This window comes from Pinus tabuliformis, chromosome 7, assembly GCF_031772625.1.
Source record: "Pinus tabuliformis cultivar Carrire ecotype Pingquan chromosome 7, CPIR1, whole genome shotgun sequence".
NCBI lineage: Eukaryota > Viridiplantae > Streptophyta > Pinopsida > Pinales > Pinaceae > Pinus > Pinus tabuliformis.
Genome location: NC_142293.1, coordinates 1155156499 through 1155179659, shown reverse-complemented (window position 1 = coordinate 1155179659; position 23161 = coordinate 1155156499).

Below are 23161 nucleotides of genomic sequence, written 5' to 3'. Positions count from 1 at the left end.
AATCGCTCATTGAACCTGCAGATTGAATTGAAAATTGAGCCAATAGACATTCAAATCGAAATCAAAACAACCGAAAATAGAAATCTAAGCGTCAAATGCCTATACAGATTGGAATGTGTGCACAGAGGAGGTGAAGATCAACTGGCAGAAGCTCCATGATGTAACCAGCGGAGGAAGAAGTGGTGGCTCTTCCACTTCCACTTACTGAACAGTGCCACGTTACTCGCGACAATAGGGATCGGCCCACGATGTTAATCAACTGAGAAATCGTAGCCGCGAATTTAGTTTTCAAACGAAGTATATTTGCAGCACATTAAATCCTTACCATTCATTTAATAAAAAAAATTCCTAAAACCCCACATCTACCCTCACTTTATATACATACGTCTTTCTTTCGTTGAACTATTTTATTTTTGAATTTTTTTAATATATTTTCCAATCAATTGTAAAAGAAATGTTAAAACCACAATTATGAAATGTACATAATCCAAATAATCTATAATTTGTTTCTAATTACCAAAAAAATTTATTCATTCAAATATTCATTTTAAATGAGAAGAAAATAAAAATTAAAAAATCAAAATTTATCGCCCCATTTCAATAAGAAAAAAATAAGAATGAGAATGCCCCTCAATTTTTGCATTGATAGATACCCTCGTTTCGATACATTCTTTTGATGATTGCCTAATGGTTATCTTTTCGTGTGGGAGTCCATTGCGACGATACTAACACCAATTTCGCTAAGTCACACATACTAAAGTTTGTTCAAGGATTTCACATGAATTCAAGATGCGTAATTAAAAAACAAATTTCCTAATCTTGTCTTCATTTTATTCCTTACAAAGCATAATGGCATGATCTTCGAATCATCAATCATAAACAAAGGTTAGGAATTTCAAAACTCACGTTAATGGGCCCTCGAATCTGGGAAAATTTCGCACGCAAAATGGTTAACCTGCCCTGTCCTGCACTTTATTTGACTGAATTCCAGCCTTTGTGCGTAAAAAGATTTAGAAATGCGAAAGGAATAAAATTCCGGCCATGTAGACCATTTCAGAATTTTAGTGTAACGTTTTCCGCTTCCGTTCTTTCTTTATAGTTGTCAATGTACGCCATTTCAAAATTTTAGCGTAACGTTTTCCGTTTCCGTGCTTTCTTCACCTTTTACGTTTCCGAAGAGAATTCAAGGGAGGCCATTTCGAAAGTTTAGTCTAACGTTTCCGCTTCTATTTTTCTTTGAATTTGAGTTCGTCTTCGCTCCAATCATTTCCCTTGCACTACGACTGCCCGATGAACATCTAGAAATGTGAATGGAGAGATTAAATGTCTCGGTTTTCACGTTGTATTAATGTAGTATAGAAATTTTAACAATTAAGATTTTTCTAAAATATACTAAAGTAGAAGTTTTGAAACATCAGAAAATAACTAAACTCACGGTTTCCTTTCGGTCTTTCCCTAATTTATGTTTTTGAGAGTATAATGGAAAAATTGGCTGAATAGTTTAGTTTAGTTTCTCAAGAACGTATAAGTGCGTAAAAGTTTTGAAACGTGAAAATGTAAAGTTGAACATTTCATTTCCTTTTCTCCTTGCACTATGTCTTTTAGGTTATGATGACACACACAAAGCGAGACAAATGCAGATACTTACATTTTGATTTTGAGATTATAATGTCTTTCCCACGATGCGCACGCCACCGCAAGACAACTTTGAACTTAAGGGAAGCGTGGCATCTGTGGCTGCGGCTAACAACACGGACACATATACCAGATATTAAAGTACCCGTTGCACCCGTAACGGCAGTTTTAAATTATTATTATTATTATTATTATAGTTTAGTTGGAGTGAGAGTTTGTTTTGGAAAATATAGTGTTAATAAATGAATGTAAATATTTAAATATCAATTTAATAAGAGATACTGAGATATCTTCGTTATTTAATAGAAGAGAAATAAAATCAAAAATTAAATAAATAAATCAATAATAATAAATCATAATATTGAATCAATTAAAAAATAAATAAAAATAATAAATGAGATCCATTCATTTTATTGTATTTTAATTTTGGTTTTATTACTAAAATTATAAACAAATTTTATCAACAAAAATTATAAATTAATTTGATATTTATAAATAAAGTTATAAATTAATTTAAATAATAATGATTTATATTTATAATCATTATATTTCCTAGTATATAATTATAAACATATAATTAAAAATAAAAATATGAAATTTCTTAGATAAGTTTACTAGCAAGCTCATGTAAATGGAAATTTTATGTTATGATCAAACAAATGGAAGTTTTATGTTATGATCAAACTCAGTTCAAATCCCTTATTTAACCTACATCTAGGAGTTATAGTGATAGTGGTTGAAATTGACCCTATGTCTCCTAGTCATTATATATATAGAGAGATTTGACCATACAAATTAAAACAATGATTCATATTTGAAATCCTTATCTTTCAAAATTTTATATTTAAATTTAATTAATAATCTCTCTCACATATATACAATATATCTTAAAAGTTTAACTTAAAAAATAATAAAACAAGTTAGGAAAAATCCCTATATGTAATTATATGTATTATAGTATTTTAATAAAATTCAAAATAAGAATATTTGTAGATATAACTATCCAAATTTTATATAATATAAATATTATCAGTAGTCGAGTTTTTACACCAACGTTTCAAATCCCAAATGGATCCCATTTGGGATTTGAAACGTTGGTGTAAAAACTCGACTACTGTGGATTCTCCGATCAAAAATTCGAAAAGCACAAACCACAGATCACTGAAATCCAATAAATATTATCATTAAAAATGCACACAAATCCATCTTAACTCCTTATTTAGCAAAGGTCGAGAGCAATCAAATTTTTATATCAAATTTCTATAGGTGCAAACATTTCCTCATGTTTTTGCATTCAAAAAAAAGTTTGTATCTTGAAAAATTTGATCCTCTAGAAACTTAGTACATCTAGAATTAAAATGAATCCACATAAGTAAATATTAGATTAAATGATTATTAATTTTTATTTGCTAATATCATTTATGTTCATATCATTATGATTTATAAACAAAATTCACATTATTAACAAGTTTATAAATAATTTATAGAATAATTATTTTATTAATATTAATATGTAAAACTTATTTTAATTTTGTGTTAAAAATGTTTAAATTAATCAATTTTTTGAATTATATATTTAATTTAAAAAATAAAACATAAAAGAATATACACTTTAAAAATAAATATTAAATATATGGAAATTAATTTTTTATTTAAACTATTTATATTTAATAATAGTGAAAAAACAAGTATTATAATATTTTATTTTGGAAAAAAAATTTATAAGGACTATGCATAAATTTTATTAAATTATTTATATAAAATAATTTTTAATAATCATTAAATTCTATAAAGATTTTTTGCAAGCAACATTATTTTTTTTCACAAATGTTAATATTTATGGAAATTTATCATTTGTCTTAACACTAAGTAGAAACTTGTTGTAGAAATTCTTATTGACAATCCCTATAAAGATCAACCAATCTGGAAAGTAAACATGTGTATAGAAATGATAGAAACCAAATAATATACATATTTAATCCATGTTAATAATATGCATTAATCTCCTCCGCATTCGGGTGATGGAGCATTAACTAACTTCACGAATCCTCCCCCAAGATCACATGAAGATGGATTTCAACACCGCGTTAGGCTCTCCTTCCATAACACTTTCGGATTGGGAAATGGAGGTGGTGGAAATCCTAGCCTCTCCAAGCATTTATGGTGATCGAAAATATGGTACGCTCGTCTTTCTACCTCGGGAGAAGACCTCAAGCTCAAATCGAGAGGAAATTCTCCATCGCCGAAGTTATTTGTTATTTGTTATGGTTCAGAGTAGGAGGAAGTTTGAAATTCAGAGAGGGGGTTGGGCACCAACCTCTACCACGGGAAATTAAACAAGGAATTGGAAGAATCATTCCATAGAAACCATGGTGACAAGTGGGGACGACCACATAGAGGAGGTCGCAGAAGAGGAAGACCTCTTGTAAGGTTCTTGAGTTTAGTCGCGCGCGGCGAGCCGGGCCACACGACGGATAGAAAACACAGGAGCACGGTGCATGGGCGGGCGCACAGTGAACAGGCGGGCGCATAGTGCACGGGCGAGCGCGCGGTGAACAGGCGGGTGCATGGGCAGGCGCGCGGTGAACGGGTTGGCGCGCGGTGCACGGGCGGGCGCACGACGAGCTGGCGCACACGGGCATGCGACGTTATGGCGAGCTTGGTGCGACGATACAACATGCGATGGAGAATACAAGGGGAGATGCGGCGGTGTTTATACCAACTCTTTGGAGCGATGAACGATGGTGGAGGCCGACTACACGATGGGCAAACGTCATATGTTTGAAGCGCTTAAAGGGGTGTGAAACATGAGTTTGGGTGGTCGGCCAAGCCACCACCCCACCCTTGAACATGCATATATATACATGAAGGTTGAGCGTTCAATCAACAACTCATTCGACTCAAGCATCTTCGCTAGAGCTCAAGAAGGAGTGCGCAGAAAAGAGAAGGGAATGCGCATAACTCATGCACTCTTCTCATACATGGTTGCACGCTTGATTAGCATTCTTGGAGTTTGTCGAAGGTTGGGCAAGGTGTGCCCGGGGTCGTTCTAAGGTGCAGATTTGTGCGATACTTGAGGACGGGGTCTTGGTGTCTCGGGTGAGCACCCTCCCACCGTGCAAGGTGTGCACAAGTGTTGTAAAGGTTGTTTTTCCTATGTTGTAAAAGAGACTAAGTATAGGCTTGGAGTTTGTCAAGCATACTTGTGAGGATTGTATTATCAAAGAAAGATTGATTATTATATATTGTTGGGTAGACTCATTGTTTAGGGAGTTGCCCCTCCCTTTATACTGTGCAATTGTTGTTCTCTTTTGTAATTGTCGTTGATAATGAATGAGTATGAGTGTTCATTAGTATAAAGGATAAACGTAATAATACTTGGTTGCGCTACACAAACTAAGTAGGAGAAAGTGAATGTTAGGCGTAGTCCACGAACATAAGTATTGGTGAAAAGAAATTGTTCGGTGGTGCTGCACCTCGCTATAAGCGATTGAAAGACTACCATAGGTGTAGGGGCATGACAGGTGGTATCAGAGCTAGTGCCAGGGAGCTGGTGCTGGTGTTGAAGCATTGAAGCTCATACACACCTGCACTTCGTGACAGGTGGTATCAGAGCGGCTAATTCAGGGTATTGAAGGTAGAAGCTGCTACACACCTTCACCAAAGTGAAGGTGGTATCAGAGCAAGGTTGCTCGTGATGAAGTGATAGTGGAAAGGGTACTTGCACGTGAAGGAAGTCGTTTCACACAAGTGGAACAAGGGTTGGTTCAGGTTGCAGGTGACTTGGTGAAGCTGTTGGATGGTCGAAACTAGATTGCAAAAGAAGAAGAAGCTGTTGGAGATGGCGGCTAAATCTCAGGCTGGGTCTAGTCATAGACAAGATGCTACTTTAGCACTTATGGAAAAGATGTTGTTGAGGATGGAGGTTATGGAAACTTCCTGGGATGAGAAGATGGACTTGAGGGAACAAGAGGCCAACTCGAAGATGAAGGAAGAGTTTGATGAACTCTGGACATAGCATGAGTACATTGATCTTATGTCTACACAACTTGAAATAAGGGTCAAAGAGGTTGAAGAAGCAAGGGATCAGGGTCTTGCCAAGATCGTGAACTTGAAGAAATCTCTTGACGAAGCCAAGGATGAGATCGCAGTGTTGAAGAAGGCCGTGAGGCATAACTCAGGTGGAGGAGTGCCTCATGTGAAAGTCAAGGAACTAGAATTTTATGATGGAACAAGGAATGCAAATACTCTTGGCAACTTTCTATGGGACATGGAGCAATACTTGGAACGGTTGGGTCTATCTGATGATGAGACAAAGGTCAAGGTAGCTGCTCAGTTCTTAACAAAGGATGCTAAGATGTGGTGGCAAAGGAGGATGGATCAGATTGCCAACGGTAGTGCTGATGACATTACTTCGTGGGATGAAATGAAGAAGGATTTGCAGACCCATTTCCGTCCTCAGGATGAGACATGGGAAGCAAGGACAAAGATTAAGTACATAAAGCAGACCGGGAGCCTACAAGCATATCAGTGGGATTTTGCAAGTGCAGCTCTAGAACTTTCTAACATGGCAGAGAGGGACAAGGTGTTCAACTTCATTATTGGGTTGAAGCCTTAGGCACGCAATGAAGTGAAGAGGCAGAAGATTAGGACACTTGAGGAATCTTTTGCTGCTGTTGACAGTTTGGTGGAGCATTATGATGAGACTTCTGATGATAATAAGAAGAAGTCCGATAAGCCGAAAGATAAGAAGAAGGATGATGCTTCGAAATCGGATGATAGTTCGAAGACGAAGAAAGCCTTGAAGTGTTGGATATGTGCTAGACCACACACGGTGAAAAATTGTCCTTCTAGACCAAAGGTGGCCGCTATTCCACAATCTGATGCGAAGAATGAAGGTGCTTCTGTGGGGATGATGCAGATGCTTGGTGCTTCTGCTACTACGGAGGTGGTCTCTAGGAGGGATCCTGAGAGGAATAGATTGGAGTATGTTCGGATGAAGGTTGGAGGTGCTGATGTACTCACTATGGTGGATAGTGGGGCTTCTCACAACTTCATGGGTGAAGATACTGCAAGAAGAATTGGGCTGAAATTTGTACCGGCAAAGGCACAAATGAAGACAGTGAATTCTCCTCCTATTGAGATTCTTGGTATAGCTGAGAGGGTGGACACTACACTTGGTGAATGGACAGGGAAGGTTGACTTCACTATAGTGTGGATTGATGACTATGAGGCTGTATTGGGGATGGAATTCATGAAACGATTTGATGCTATGATTGTTCCATATTTGAAGAAGCTCTACATTTATGATGGAAGGGAAGATGTACCCATTGGTGTGCCAACCATTAGTGTGACAAGGCCTGATTGTAAATTGGGAGTGATGCAAATGGAGGATGAGAAGAGAATGGGAGACATGAGTAAGCGGTTGTCTATTGTTGAGGCAAAGCTTACCGAGCAGTCATTGGTCATCAGGTCACTTTGAGATAGCATCTTGGATTTGTCAAGAAGGCTAGAGTTGGTTGAGGATGATGATGATGAGGAGGAGGTGTATGTGAGGCCGGATGTATAGAAGGAAGACCGGGTTGCTTATCTACAAAGGATGGAGATTGGGGATCCTGATAGATGGATTGAGTTGATTAGTGAGGGAGAGCCTTCAGTCTCTACTCCCTCTACATCTTCTTAGATGGACAAGAAGATGGGGATCATTGTTAGCTGCTCATGGCAGTGAGTCCCTAAACATGTTGAGCAGGTATGATTGATGGTGCAGGGATGGCTTGGCATCAAGCATCATGACATGTTGCGGATGATATGGATGGAGTTTCCATGAACCTGAGCATGAATTATGGAGATATATTCTTGATGAGTCAAGAATGTGGTAGGATGTTTTGAGGAACAGCTGATGATGGCATGAGGATGTTCACTCTCATGGTTTGAGCATGACAATTGGATAAGCTACCTAACTAGTTCAGACATGGGGTTGCGAAGTGTGCAGAGATATGTTAGCATTGTGTTGGAATATCATGACAGAGGTTCACATGGGGACACATGATGAGGTCAACATGAGATTTTGTAGTGGAGATTGTGATAGAGAGGGGTCGATGATCATGGATCAAGATGATATCTGATGGAGGACATACCGTTGAGGAGTATACCTTGGTATGGTTATCTTGGTGACAGTTGGTTGCTAAGGTGAGACATGATGGAGATGGAGCTCTACATATGTTGTAGGGATGTTTGCCTTATATGGAGGATTTGACATCATGGATAATGATGATCTTGGTGGATGGCTACCAAGATGGTTTGTTGTCGAGGACGACAATGATTTCAGGTGGAGGAGGATGTAAGGTCCTCGAGTTTAGCAGGGCGCGGTTGGGCAACGCGGGCGTGGTTGGGCGCGGCGAGCTGGACCGCACGACGGATAGAAAACGCGGGCGCACGGTGCATGGGTGGGCCGCAGTGAACAAGTGGGCGCACGGTGCACAGACGGATGCGCGGTGAACAGTCAGGCGCACGGTGCACGGGCGGGTGCGCGGTGCACCCGTGGGCACGTGACGAGCTGGCGCACACGGGCATGCGACGTTATGGCGAGCTTGGTGTGACGATACAACATGCGATGGAGAATACAAGGGGAAATGCGACGGTTTTTATACCAACTCTTTGGAGCGATGAACGATGGTGGAGGCCGACTACACGATGGGAAAACATCATATGTTTGGGGTGCTTAAAGGGGTGTACAACACGAGTTTGGGTGGTCGGCCAAGCCACCACCCCACCCTTGAACATGCATATATATGCATGAAGGTTGAGCATTCAATCAACAACTCATTCGACTCAAGCATCTTCGCTAGAGCTCAAGAAGGAGTGCGCAGAAAATAGAAGGGAATGCGCATAACTCATGCGCTCTTCTCATAGATGGCTGCATGCTTGATTAGAATTATTGGAGTTGGTCGAAGGTTGGGCAAGGTGTGCACGGGGTCGTTCTAAGGTGTAGATTTGTGCGAGACTTGAGGAGGGGGTCTTGGTGTCTCGGGTGAGCACCCTCCCATCGTGCAAGGTGTGCACAAGTGTTGTAAAGGCTATTTATCCTATGTTGTAAAAGAGACTAAGTATAGGCTTGGAGTTTGCCAAGCATACTTGTGATGATTGTATTGTCAAAGAAAGATTGATTATTATATATTGTTGGGAAGACTCATTGTTCAGGGAGTTTCCCCTCCCTTTATACCGTGCAATTGTTGTTCTCTTTTGTAATTGCTATTGATAATGAATGAGTATGGGTGTTCATTAGTATAAAGGATAAACGTAATAATACTTGGTTGCGAAACACAAACTAAGTAGGAGAAAGTGAATGTTAGGCGTAGTCCACGAACATAAGTATTGGTGAAAAGAAAGTGTTCGGTGGTGCCGCACCTCACTATAAGCGGTTGAAAGACTACCACAGGTGTAGGGCGTGACACCTCCCCTCCCACCTTGGCACGGGCAGGGAGATGACCATTTTGATTGCAGCATTCCCACACCGATTTCATTGGATGGTAGTTAACGCGAAGGAAAAAGAATTTAGGGTGGTGGGAGACCATCCTTAGGCCTTGAGAAACATCCTTTTTATTTAAGAGAACATGACAATGTTAACTTCCTGTTGGAAGGCTGAATGTCTTTGACATGGAATTCTTCCTAAATCATGTGAAGTTGACCTATCAACGTATTGGGAGATTTTTGGCCATGCAAGTTCAAAGATCGATATCACCCTTGACGGACACAATTGCAGTCTCCCCCTCACTCTCTCTAGCATGGGAATACATGTCGTTCAACAAGCATCACAATCCATGGCCGATGCATCGCAAGACTTGCAGTGACTCTAACGTTGCTCATGACGGAACGAGTGCCTCCTATAGTCGAAGCGACCACTTTAGCAGTCAAGGGATCACTTTAGCAGTCAAGGCTCTCATCTATCTAGCAACCGTTAACACAACTAGCATCTTCTAGCTGACCTCCTCCAATGGTGCATCCCCATCCCAAGTGCCTCCTACAGTTGAAGCGACCACTTTAGCAGTCAGGGGGTCTCATCTATCTAGAAACAGTTAGCACAACTACTGTCTTCTAGCTGGCCTCCTCCAATGGTGCAACCCCAACCAGGCCATGTTGAATACTACAATCCCTGTCCTATGTTTGAGAAAGACTGTCCTTGATGTTAATTTGTTTCACTCGATTTACAATGTAGTCCTTATCATGACTACACTACTCATATGTTTTGGCTTTATCTACATTCTACTCCTGGTTCTTTTGTATCTCGCTTTTGGTTCCATATGTAATAGTGTTTAGTGTTTTGAGGTAAAAGGACCTTTGGTTTCTCCTCTTTGGGCAGAGTCCTCCTCCTGCTTACATTTTTTTCTCAAGATCACATCCTTTAGCTCTTTTCCATCACTGGATTTTGTAGAACCTCAGAGCTCACATGACTATATTTTTTCTACCTCCGTAAATAATGATTTTACTTACAAAAGAATTATATATATAAATCTATACAATATACAATTTTTATATAGGTTTTAAGGTATAGAAAGTTATTCACAAACCAGTTTTATGTTAAAATAATATCTTATACACTTTCAATTTTTATTAAAATATTAACTTTTACAAATTTTATAATGTTTTTATTAAAAATATCATCCACATGTTTTCAATGTGTCTATTTTTTCCCCTAAATTCAAAATAGGGAATTCTTAAATACACAATTCTAATTATATAAAACTCATATTCAAATTATATTTATAATTAATATAAATATATTTATATTTTATTTTATTTTACTTTAAAATAAATTTAGATTATTTTTTTAATTTCTTAAAAAAATATTTTTGATATTTTTAAATATAAAATGATTTAATAGTATAAAAATTTAAAATAATTAATTATTATATTCATATATATATATAAACATATCCCATCCCCAAAAAATTCAAAACATGAACTCTGGTTTTAAAAAGGAAAATTTAAAACCTTATAAACATTATAAACATGGCTAAATTAATAATTATATTAACATTTGGAATTACTTAATTTTTTTTTAACTACTCTTAATTGACAATTTCAAAATTTTCTAACAATAAAGAAAACAAAATCTTACCTAGTTGGCTCCTTGCCGAACTTAAGCGAAAATCTCAATTTTTTTATGGCCTCTAGCTTAGGAGAGTTTGTCCCTATATCGTCAACCCCTAAATGCTAAGGCAAACGATTTTGTCAGGAAATAGACAAAATTACTAAGATAGAAGGGCATGCCTTCCAATCTCATTCAATGATTCTCAGGCTTGTAGTTCAAAGTTTAATTTGACAGTTTATTAGTATATGACCTTCCCCCAAATCTTTGAATCTATGAATTGATAAAAAAAATTACTAAGATAGAAGGGCATGCCTTCCAATCTCATTCAATGATTCTCATGCTTGTAGTTCAAAGTTTAATTTGACAGTTTATTAGTATATGGCCTTCCCCCAAATCTTTGAATCTATGAATTGATAAAAACTGGAGACTGCTTATTGATAGCCAACCCTTTGCTTCTATGGACATGGACATTTCACCTTCCTTTTTGAGAAGAAGGGATATCAAAATTTAATAATAGCATTTAGTAATACCATAGTGGAAAATATTTTCATGATATGATATTCCACAATAGGAGATATTTTATGGGAACTCAAGGATTTTAGGGATCATTAGAGCCCTAATTTAAATCTTGAGAATGATGTTCCCTATGTTATCCCTTTAGAGTCAAGTTTCCTTACTTTCCCCTTCACAACTACAACCATAAACTTTCAGAAATATTGGGATGATCTGGGAAGATAAGTTGATTGGGATAAACCATGCAAGGGAATATTTTCCTATTATTGTATCTGTGTGGAAGTTGACTTGGAGAACGGTTTACCAGTAGCAATTAATTGGCAATTAGACAATGGTCCCTAATACAAGAAGTGGGTTATGATCAATTTCCATTCAATTCCAAAACATGCCATGAATATGGGCATTTTTCTAAGATTTGAAAAAATGTTAAGGAACTAAAAAAATCAATATAATATCGGCAACAATGATAACAACCAAAAATAAGAAGAGGGTCAGCTCAACAAAATGCAACTATGAAATGTCAATAAATAAATTGCAGGGGCTAAAATATCTTCCCTCTCCAAACAAATTATGTCCCCTAGAGAAGCTCAAGGTTCATCTCCTAACAAAAATAATGATTCATCCTCTAATGTGAATCTCTATGAGGTTCTTGAGAATATGGAGCAAGAGGGCGATGTTAAACATGATTGCATTAAAGAAGGTCTAATTAAATCCCCTCCATCATCCAAGAAAAGGAGAATGTGGATATGCCCCTATTAGAAGATATTCTTCCTTTGGAGTGCAATGAGGAATAAGAGGGAGTAGAAGAAGAGGAAGTCTTCCTCTCCTCGAAAAACCCTTGGGAAAATCAAGGAATTTTCGATATGGGCTCAGTTGATGAACTATATAAAGATGCACATGAAAAAGAAAAAGATCAAAGTCAATCTTCTAAGAAATTATGAAGGAAAGAAAATAGGGATATATTAAGGAACATGACGATAAGGTCAAAGAATTAGGAGTGTAAATGAGAATAGATGTGGGCTTTTCAAAAGGGACCAGGATAACTAGAAAAGGATTTGATCTTCCCTTTGCTTAAGGGGGTTTGAAATCTAATAGTAAATTATGAGAATCATATTCTAGAGATGTGACAGATTAGGTTCAAAGGGAAAGTTATATGGGGTAAAAAGTTTGAATAAACAAGAATCACCTCTAATATTCCTTTTGTAGGAGACAAAAATGGAGGACTAAGAAGTTCTTAAAAAATGTCAATTATTGTGGTGCACATAGTTATCTTGTGAAGTGCCTCTTTGGGGCCATTTATCATGAAAACCATCCCTCCAACTTGGACTCTTGTTATTTTAGTTTTCTACTACCACAAATTATAATAGGCCTTCTTTAGGAGACAAAAATGGAGGACCAAGAAGTCCTTAAAAAATATCAATTCTTGTGATGTACAGAGTTATCTTCTGAGGTGCCTTTGGGGTACATTTATCTAGCAAACCATCCCTCCAACTTAAGGGACTCCTGCTATTTTATTTTTCTACTACCACTAATACATGATATGAGACTATTATAACTATGCACTAAAATTATGGCACGTTTTCGAGCATATATTTTTAGAGACTTGAAAAGTTAATAAAACTCTCATTAATGGTTGACCCATTAGATATTGATTATTGACCTATGAAAGCTCAACACAACTTAACTTCAAAACTCTCCTCTTTTAAAAAAGCCTTGGATTTGAATTTTCATTATAAAGAACATTAATTATACAACTCTTATAAATGTAAATAAGTTTACAACAACATGAAAAGAAATTGACAAAGTTATGCACTTCGTTAATAAATAAAAAATGTGAAACATTAAAAAGATGAAAATATATAATCAACACAAAAATTGAACAAATATCACAACAAACATCATTTCTAACTTTGACAAAGTGATACACTTCATAACTACAATAAAAAAAAATATGAAAATTAAGGATATCAAAATATATGATGAACAAAAAAAATAAAAAAAGGTCACAAAAACATCATGTCCAACTTCTCAATTAAGGGGCAATGCATAGTTTCATAATTCAAAAAAAGATCGTAGGTTCACAATGTAAGCTTTAACCATTCTGATATGACCCATACACCATGATCAAGAAAAATGATGATAATTCTTTCAAGATAGATCTACCACCATTCCTTTCGATGGACATATTTTTTAATATCAAATCATTATGGATTTACTATTATTTGATTTTTTTAAAAATATTTTAAAACATTAGCCTTCAATTGACATAGACCCAATTTTAATGTTCTTACATAAGAACAAGGTAACAAGGATACTTATCTCTTGTGATTTGTTATACTAGGTTACATACCAAGTACCTCACAATTGAGCACTTGTGTGATAAAGTTTTCTCCTCTATTTCAGACACCATGAAGGTTTCTTTCCTAATGGAGCATTTTGAAATTACCAATATTATTTAATTAGGGAATAGTGAATTTGTACATTTTGGTTGTATGTTGAATTGTTTTTTTAATATGAGTAGATTATTTAATTAGGGAATAGTGAATTTGTACATTTTGGTTTTATGGTAGATTGTTTTTTAATATTAGTAAACTAGAAAATTGTTTCAATAAAACTCTAAAACATGTTGTACAATTTATTTGTATCGATATTAACACTAATATTAAATTTCATCAGAAACAACAAAGAAAATAAGTTAATAAACAATTTCACATATCATTATGCAACAAAAAAATCCAACACTCCACCTCACATCATAATAATGTAAAAGATTGACATATAAATTACGCAATCAAATTTGACTAATTCAATCTTTAAAATGTGCAATTAAACAAATTTTCCCAACTCTAACATATTCCGCGTCTTGATTCCTAAGAATGACTTAGTGATAATCTATGTTCATTCTAATTAAACTAGAATATTGCTAACAACATTAATTATACCACCTGTAATGTCAATAGTTATTATTTAATTTTTTTGTGTAATATTTATGTTTTATAGTGCTTATGAGCTATTTAATTATATGAAAAATAAAAAATTTAAGGGCTAATATTTGTAGGCGGATTAATTTTTTATTGTTTTTCCAAAAATAATATTCCCCAATTTCTTTTTTTGCTAAAATTATTTGCTCAAATTTTATAATATAAAATTGTTTTACCTTAGATATCACCAAAATTATACAGAAAGTATATATAAAAACATAATAAATTTAAAATATTTTACAAAAATGTCACCAAATATTTTATAAAGATTAACAAAATTAACTAAAATTTCTAAAATTTAAAATAAATTTACATTCTTAAAATTTTCCATGTTTTTCTCATTCTACACCTATTTGTTGTATATATATATAATCCCTCCTCCCTCAGGCCCGTGCAAAGTCTTAAATGATACTTGAATGCCAAGGTAGAGAAATCAAGACATTACAGGTGTAATTGGCTTAACTTCAGTTGAGCTTTACAACTAACTTCCAGAAATTATTACGAAGAATTCGGTTAGGATTCTAATTGGTTTCGCTCGATTTCCAAAATAGTTCTTGTCATTGCTACACTACTCCTATGCTTCCATCTCCATCTGCATTCTACTCTTGGTATCTTTGTATCTCGCTCAAAGTTTATATGACTGTAGTTTTGTTACTTCTGTAATATAAAATATTACTTACAAAAATAATACTATGCATTAATCTAATGTTGTACTTGTTTTTATGTATGCGAAGTTATTAAAAACAACTTTTTATACGTTAAAGCAATATCTTCCAAATTTTATTAACATCATTAATTTCTTCAAATTTATAATGTTTTTTTATTAAAAATATAATCCACATGTTTTCAATTTGTCTTTTTTTTTTCATTAAATTAAAAATAAGGAATTTTAAATACACAATTATAATTATATAAAATTGATATTCAAATTTAAATTTGTCTTTTTTTTTCTTTAAATTAAAAATAGGGAATTTTAAATACATCATTATAATTATATAAAATTGATATTGCAATTATAATTACATAGAGAAATCTCTTAATTATTTATAATTAATATAAACTTAAATTTATTTTGAATTTAATTTATTCATTTTTACTTCAAAAAATAAATTTGTATTATTTTTTATTCTTTTAATTTCTTAAAGTAAGAATTATAAACATTATAATCATGTTTAGATTAATAATTATATTAACATTTGTAATTATTTAATTTTGTTTCAATTACTATTAGTTGAAATTTCCAAATTTTGCTAATAAGAAAGAAAAGAAAATCCTACCTAATGGCCTCTAATTTGGGAAATACTATACCTTTGTTGTCGATCCCTAATCTTGAGATTTCTTCATTTAATGCCTTGACCCATAATCTTGATATTTCTTCATTTAATGCGTTGACGGTTGATCACTCGCAAACCTTAAAGGCTAAGGCAATCCATTTATTCAAGAAACATACAAAATAGATAAGATTGGACGACATTACTTCCAACCTCATTCAATGGTTTTCAATCTTGTAATTCATAGTTTAATTCAATAATTCATTAGTATATGGCCTTCCCCCAAATCTTTGAATCTATGAATTAATAAAAATTGGAGACTACTTATTGATGATCAACTTTATGTTTTCTTCTATGGATGTGGACATTTCACCTTCCTTTTTGAGAAGAAGGCATATCACCATTTAATAATTACATAGTGGCAGATATTTTCATGAAATGATATTTTGTAGTGGGAGATATATTATGGGGACTCATGGGTTGTATGTGGATCAATATAGCCCTAATTTTAATCCTGAGACGATGTGCCCAATTCTATCCCTCTAGAGTCAAGTTTCCTTACTTTCCCTTTCACTACTGGAGCCATGAAAATATCAGAAATATTGGAATAATTTAGGAGAATGCATTGCTTGGGCTAAACCATGCGAGGGAATGTTTTCCTATTATTGGATCTATGGAAAAGTTGGCTTGAATAATTGTTTACTAGTAGCAATTAATATGCAATCAGATAATTGGTCCTTAATACAAGAAGAGGGTTATGATCAATTTCACTCAACTACAAAATATGGCGTGAATATGGGAAATTTTCTAAGACTTGCATGAATACTTAGGAACAACAAAAATTGATATAATATGGAAAACAATGGAAACAACCAAAATGAAGAACAGGGCCAACTCATCAAAATGCAACTAGAAAAGGTCAAGAAATAAATGATGGGGGAGTAAAATCTCTTCCCCCTCCAAAAACAATATGTCTCCTCGAGAATCTCAAGGTTCCTCTTCCAATAAAAATATAATGATTCATCCTCTCATGGGAATCTCTTTGAAGTTATTGAACAGATGGAGGAAGGCGAGGATATTAAAAATGATGCCCTTAAAGAAGGTCCCAAAGAAATTCCCTCCATAATATAAGAAAAGGAGAATGTGGATATGCTCCTATTAGAGGATATTCCTCATTAGACTGCAATGAGGAACAAGAAGATGTGTAAGAAAAGGAAGTCTTCCTCTCCCAAAAAAGTTCCTAGGAATATCAATGAATTTTAGATATGATCTTAGTTGATGAATGATATAAAGACATACGAGAAAAAGAAAAAGGTCAAAGTCGAGCTTTCAAGAAAGTACGGAGGAAAACAAATAGGGATATAGTGAAGTAATACAATGATAAATAGAAAGAATTGTGAGTCTAATAGAGAATAGATGTGGCCTTTTCAAAAGGGACAAGGATAACTAGAAAAAGGAACTCATAATCCTCTTGCTCAAGGGGGTTTCAAATATAGTGGTAAATGATGATAATCATATCCAGGAGTTGTGACTGATTAGGTTTAAAAAGAATGTTATATGAGGTAAGAAGTTTGAATAAACAAGCACAACTTCTAATATTCCTTCTCCAACAGAAAGAAATGGAGGATTAAGAAGTTCTTAAAAAATGTCAATTTATCAAGAAAACCATCCCTCCAAATTAAGGGTCTCCTTTTATTATAGTTTTCTACTACCACAACCTGTAATATTCCTTCTCGAGGAGAAAAAAAAGGAGGACAAAGAAGTTCTTAAAAAATTTCAATTCTTGTGGTGCACATAGCTAGCTTGTAAGGCACCTTTGGGGTTCCATTTATCAAGAAAACACCCCTCCATCCTAAGGGACTCCTATTATTTTAGTTTTGTACTACCAGTAATATATGATATGAGCACATTATAGCGATGCACTAACCTTAATTCATGTTGTTGAGTCAGTATTTTTAAAGACTTGAAAGGTTAGTAGACCTCTTAGTGGTTGACCCATTAGATCCTTATTATTGACCTATCAAATCTCAACACAACTCAACTTGAAATATTTCCCTTTTGAGAAATATTTGGATTTCAATTTTCAATGTAATGGACAATAATTATGCAACTCTTATAAATGTAATAAATTTTACATTAACATAGAAAGAAATTTTCAAAGTGATCCACTTCATAAGTCAATAAAAAATGTGAAACATTAAAGAGATGAAATTATATAACGAATCCAAAAAATTGAAACAAATATTACAACAAATATCATATCTAACCTTGTAAAAGTGATGCACTTCATAAGTAAATAAAAAATGTGAAACATTGAAGAGATGACAATATATGATGAACGCAGAAAAAGACCAATGTTATAGTAAACATCATGTACAAATTCTCAATTAAGTGGCAATGTATAGTTTCATAATTCAAAAAAGGATTGAGGATTCACATTGTAGGCCTTAACTATTCTGATATGACCCATATACCATGATCAAGAAGAATGATTATAATGCTTTCAATCTAGATATAACACCATTCCTTTGGATGCTTATATTTTTTAATATCAAGTCATTATGGATTTATTATTATTTTATTATTTAAAAATGGTTGTGAAACATTATCCTTTAATTGACATAGACCCCAATTCTAATGCTCTTACATAAGACACATGGTAACAAGGATACTTATCTATTGTGATTTGTTATACTAGGTCACATACCAAGTACTTCACAATCAAGCACTTGTGTGAAAGTTTTATTCTCTATTGTTCACACCATGAATATTTCTTCTTTAGTGAAGAATTTTAAAATTACCAATGTTATTATGCCTGGCATAGTGGGATTATTAATAATTAGGGAATAGTTAATTTTTACATTTTGGTTTTATGTTAAACTTCTTCTAAATATTAGCATATTAGAAAATTGTTGCAATAAAAATATAAATCTTGTTGCGCAACTTTATTACATGATTAATTCTTGCATTGATATTTCAACACCTGATCTGAAATTGGAGGAGAAATTCTCCTCCCTAAAACTTGAGCATCCTCTGACGCTTTGCAGTAAAAATGGGTCTTATGAAGAAAAAAAGGTTTTATGGTCTCTTCAAGGATAATGAGTTATTTTTCATGCGAATTTTAAACAAGCAACATATCATTATGTAACTCATAAAAGAAATCAATAAGATTGAAAAAATTGAATTTGGTGGCAGAGTTCACCCCTCCTAGGCTACATCTCCTGGACTGCTAACACGTATAGACCTCCATAGATTTCAGTGATAAAAGAGTACATGAAATGTGTTGAAAAATGGGTGGCTAGTTTCCCCTTCAAGGAAACATTCTCTTCCAAATAAATCTCACTTTAAAAATCATAACCTAGAGTAAATCATGAAAAATTCAACAAGAAAAGGGCTTTCACATTAAGACCATGTACTCAATATGAAAATGAACATACATGTACAACAATTTTAGATTGAAGTACTAAAAGAGAGCTTTCCTCAAAAATACATAATGAGAAAATATAAACATGAGTTACACCATAGAAGTCACAACTTCTACAGATAACATATGAAGGTTAGAAAACCCCTACAAGGTCCTCTCTATGCTCAAAATCCTTCAAAAATTGCTTCAAACCACTGATTTTCCCTGGCACCCATAGGCCCAAACCTAGAAACATTCCTTCCAAAAGTACTTCAATGAGTAAACATAGGTTTCCGTTGATTTAAAATCCATAACAACCCTATTTTAGCTCTTCTTGGGCTCAAAAAGACCAAAAACTCATCAAGTTATGGCTCTCCAAGTTTTCCCTGCTACGCATCCTCCAAATTGGCTGAACCTGCAAATTGAGCGACATTTTTTCCCTTTTATTCACTGAGGAAGTGAAATTTTTTCCCACAATTGGTGCAAATTGTCGCTTCTTTTAAATTCCTAATAACCTCGCACTCTGAAATTTATTTTTTCCCGACGTTGGACATGTGGCCCATGTGGTTGGGGGCCGAGCTAACCGCCTACCCCCACCACTCCGCACCTGTTTCCGTCGGTTGGGATCATATGCTAACCATAGTGTTGGGGGCCAGGCTAACAACCCGCCCCCATTGCCGAAGCCCTCGCTCCTCTGCCTCTGGTTAACTATGGCACCATGGGACCATGGCTAAGGTCCAATGCTCTGTGCCGCCCATTTAACACCCGCCTGAGGTCACCTATGTAGCGATATGACTTGGGCCTAGGGCTTATAGCTTTCCCTCTCAACCAGCTACCTAAAAACATCGTGCATGGTCTAGTGGATGGATATGTGACCAAGGGCTAGGCATTGGTCCGCAAGCCCTACCCATGATTCTCTAGCAGTCATGTGGAGGTGTCGAAGACCAGGGGCCAAGGCTATTGCCTGACCCCTCTCTCCCATAACACAAATCATAGTTATTTATCAATAACCCAATGTCATTACATGGTAAGAAACATTTGATGATGTGTTGGTGGAGGTTAATGGTGGTTTGTGCTAGTTTGTTGGTTCGATCCTGTTGAGGCCTGCAGGACAAACCATAAAATTTTATCCAACCCCAAGGTGCCACATGGCGGCCTCTGGTTGGTCCACGTGGCAACCTTCAATTGGACCTCCAAAATTTACATCACCCAATCAAATTATACTAAGTGGACAAATAACATAGATACACTTGTTGAGCCCACATTGTTCATTCACCCAGTTGTACGCCTAGTCAGCAGTCCAGTCAACATACTTGCAATTTTTTTAGTTGTTGAGCCAAACGATTAGAACATAACTTGAGCATACGATATCAGTTTTTAGTTATTCAAGTGGTGTTGGATTTAGAATGGAGAAAACTGCGATCTAATTCAAGTTTAGAAAGATTCTAGGCACTTTCATTTTTAAGCGAAATTTTGATCTCTGGTTCATATCTACCCACTAGGAACTTTTGGAATCCAAAACTTATCTTCTCCTAGAAAAAAAAAATGAGGAAAAGGCTCAAAACTTTCCAAATCACAGTCTTTAATGTTTTGTTTTCAATTGTTTCCTCCAAACTTCAATCAAGGTACTCCACCTATCCTCTGCATGAAGTCCTCACCTTCCTATCAAGAATCAAGGCACAATTCTTAAAACCATGCAGCAACAAAAACATTGATGGTTGGAATGTAAACATTCTCTCCCAAACCATCTTTCAAGGCTCAAATAACTTCATATCGAAGTTCCCTTGTTGAAGACAAACTTGAATTTCCATACTGAATATCAGAAACAATTCAATGCTTTCCATGCATTGATTCAAACTTTTCTTTACTATCATCAAAGTGTGCTTATACACAAAATTTCTCTGGCTGCATTAATTCATAGACACATTTGGCTTTCTCCACAAAAACATAGTCGTTTCTTGTATAATCTTTAAGATTTTATTCACAACAAGCTTCATCTTGAAACACTTGTATCGATGAGTACATGACATAACTATAGACATATTGGACAGGAAACATTGTCCATCCCAAAAAGTCCTTAAACAATTGGACTCATAAACAAGCCAACATAACATGAAAACCCAATGAAAGACATAGTTGTTGGAAATATTGATTATTCTTTTTTCACTTTACAAAGTACCCAAAACAGGTAATGAACAAAAAATATTTACAATTTACAAAGAAACAAACTATATAAAACAATCTACCCAATATTTTCCTTTCCTAGGCTTATGTGTTATCTTTCTACATCTTCTTTTCTATGAAGGTTTCCTTAGGAACTATGACAATATCCTCTTTGCCAACTGTTTCTTTCTTGAATTTGTTTGCATAACCTCTTTATCCTTCTTGATACGAAGCTTTGGATGAAGTTTCCAACATCTTTCATTCCCATGCCCATTCATGTTACAATTGGTAAAAAAGTACTTACGTTTCCCATCGAAAAGGAAGTCTTCAAACTTGAGGAAGGTTCTTCATGCTTGATGCCAATAATTTGGTCCATTATTTTGACCATCGCTTTGCATTGCTCACAATTAGACACACAATGGTCATCTACATTACAAAAGTGCAATGATACATGTCCCACAAACAATCAAAATTACCAACATTTGGAAAATTCCCATGACATTTATACCTGTTCCTGGGACTATAACTTTGATGATGAGGACTGGCTGATGACATGAAAAGTCCTTTAAGAAATTCATCCCTCTTGGGAGACAAATTTCCATTATCACTACCATATAGGTGTGACATATCATCATTTGATGATTTCTTTTCCTAAAAAATCATAGAACACTCTCCAAACTCTCTATGTCCATAATCCAATCCTTCGTATCTTGGTCTCTCCTTTACCTCTATAAGATTGGTGATACATTGGCCATTTATTCCAAGGCCTCCTCCTTAACAACCTATCTAAGCTAGCAACTTCATACCAATGCCTTTAGTATGTTTTTCAATGGCTACAAAAGATCTGTTATTAACATAAACTGAAGGATTTGAACTAGAGATGGTTATTACCTCATTGGATTTGCCACCCATCTTTTCTGCTTTAGATGATGATGACGAATTTGAAGATGACTCAAGTTACCACTTTTACCAACAAGAAAATAATGAGAATTTGTTAGATGCTAATAAAAATCACAATCATCATTCTCCACATAGGGTCCATAAATTGTGTTTGGACCATGCCCACATATTGGCTTGATATTAGAGGAATTATTTGTTTCTTCTAGAGTGGAACTCTCACCAAATTGTTCCTTAAGCACGTGCTGCAACTGAAGGTGCATATGCATGTTCTTCTCTTCAGCAATTTCAAGCAATCTCCTTAATTCAACATTCTCCATTCGAAGAGATAAGTTCATCTCCTCTAACTCTTGGACACTTTCTAGCTTCTTGCCCATAACTGCAACTTGGTCAAAACCAGATCTAAGACTAATTGATTTGAAATTGGAGTATAACTTCTCCTTCCTAAAAACTGATCGTCCTTTGAAGCTTCACAAGTAAAAATGGGTCTTATGAAAACAACAAGTTTTATGGTCTCTTCAAGGATAATGAGTTAGTTTTCATGTGAATTTTAAATAAGAAACATATCATCATGAAACTCATAAAAGAAATCAAGAAGAGAGACAAAACAAAATTTGGTGATGGAGTTCACTCCTACTGGGCTACATCTTCGAGACTGTTAACACTACTAGACTGCTCCATATATTTCAGTGATAAAAGAGTACATGAAATGTGTTGACAAATGAGTGGCTAGTTTCCCCTTCAAAGAAACATTCCCCTACAGAGAAATATCACTCTAAAAAGCATGACAACCTACAGTCAGTCATGAAACAATGAACGAAAAAAGGGCTTTCACATTAAGACCTTGTTCTCCGTCTCAAAATGAGCATAGATCTGCAACAATTCCACATTGAAGTACTAAAGGAGAGCTTTCCTAAAAAAAAACATAATGAAAAAATACAAACATGAACTGCACCATAGAATTCAAAGTTGTTGCAGCTAACATATGAAGGCTATAAAACCCCTACAAGGTCCTCTCAATGCTCAAAAGCCTTCAAAACTTGCTTCAAACCACTCATTTTCCCCTTGCACCCATAAACTCAAATTGCAAAAATTCCTTCCAAAAGTGTTGCAATAAGAAAAAATAGAGGTTCCATGGATTAAAAATGCCTAAAAACCCTATCTGGGCTCTTCATAGGCTCAAAAAGGCCAAAATATCATCAAGTTA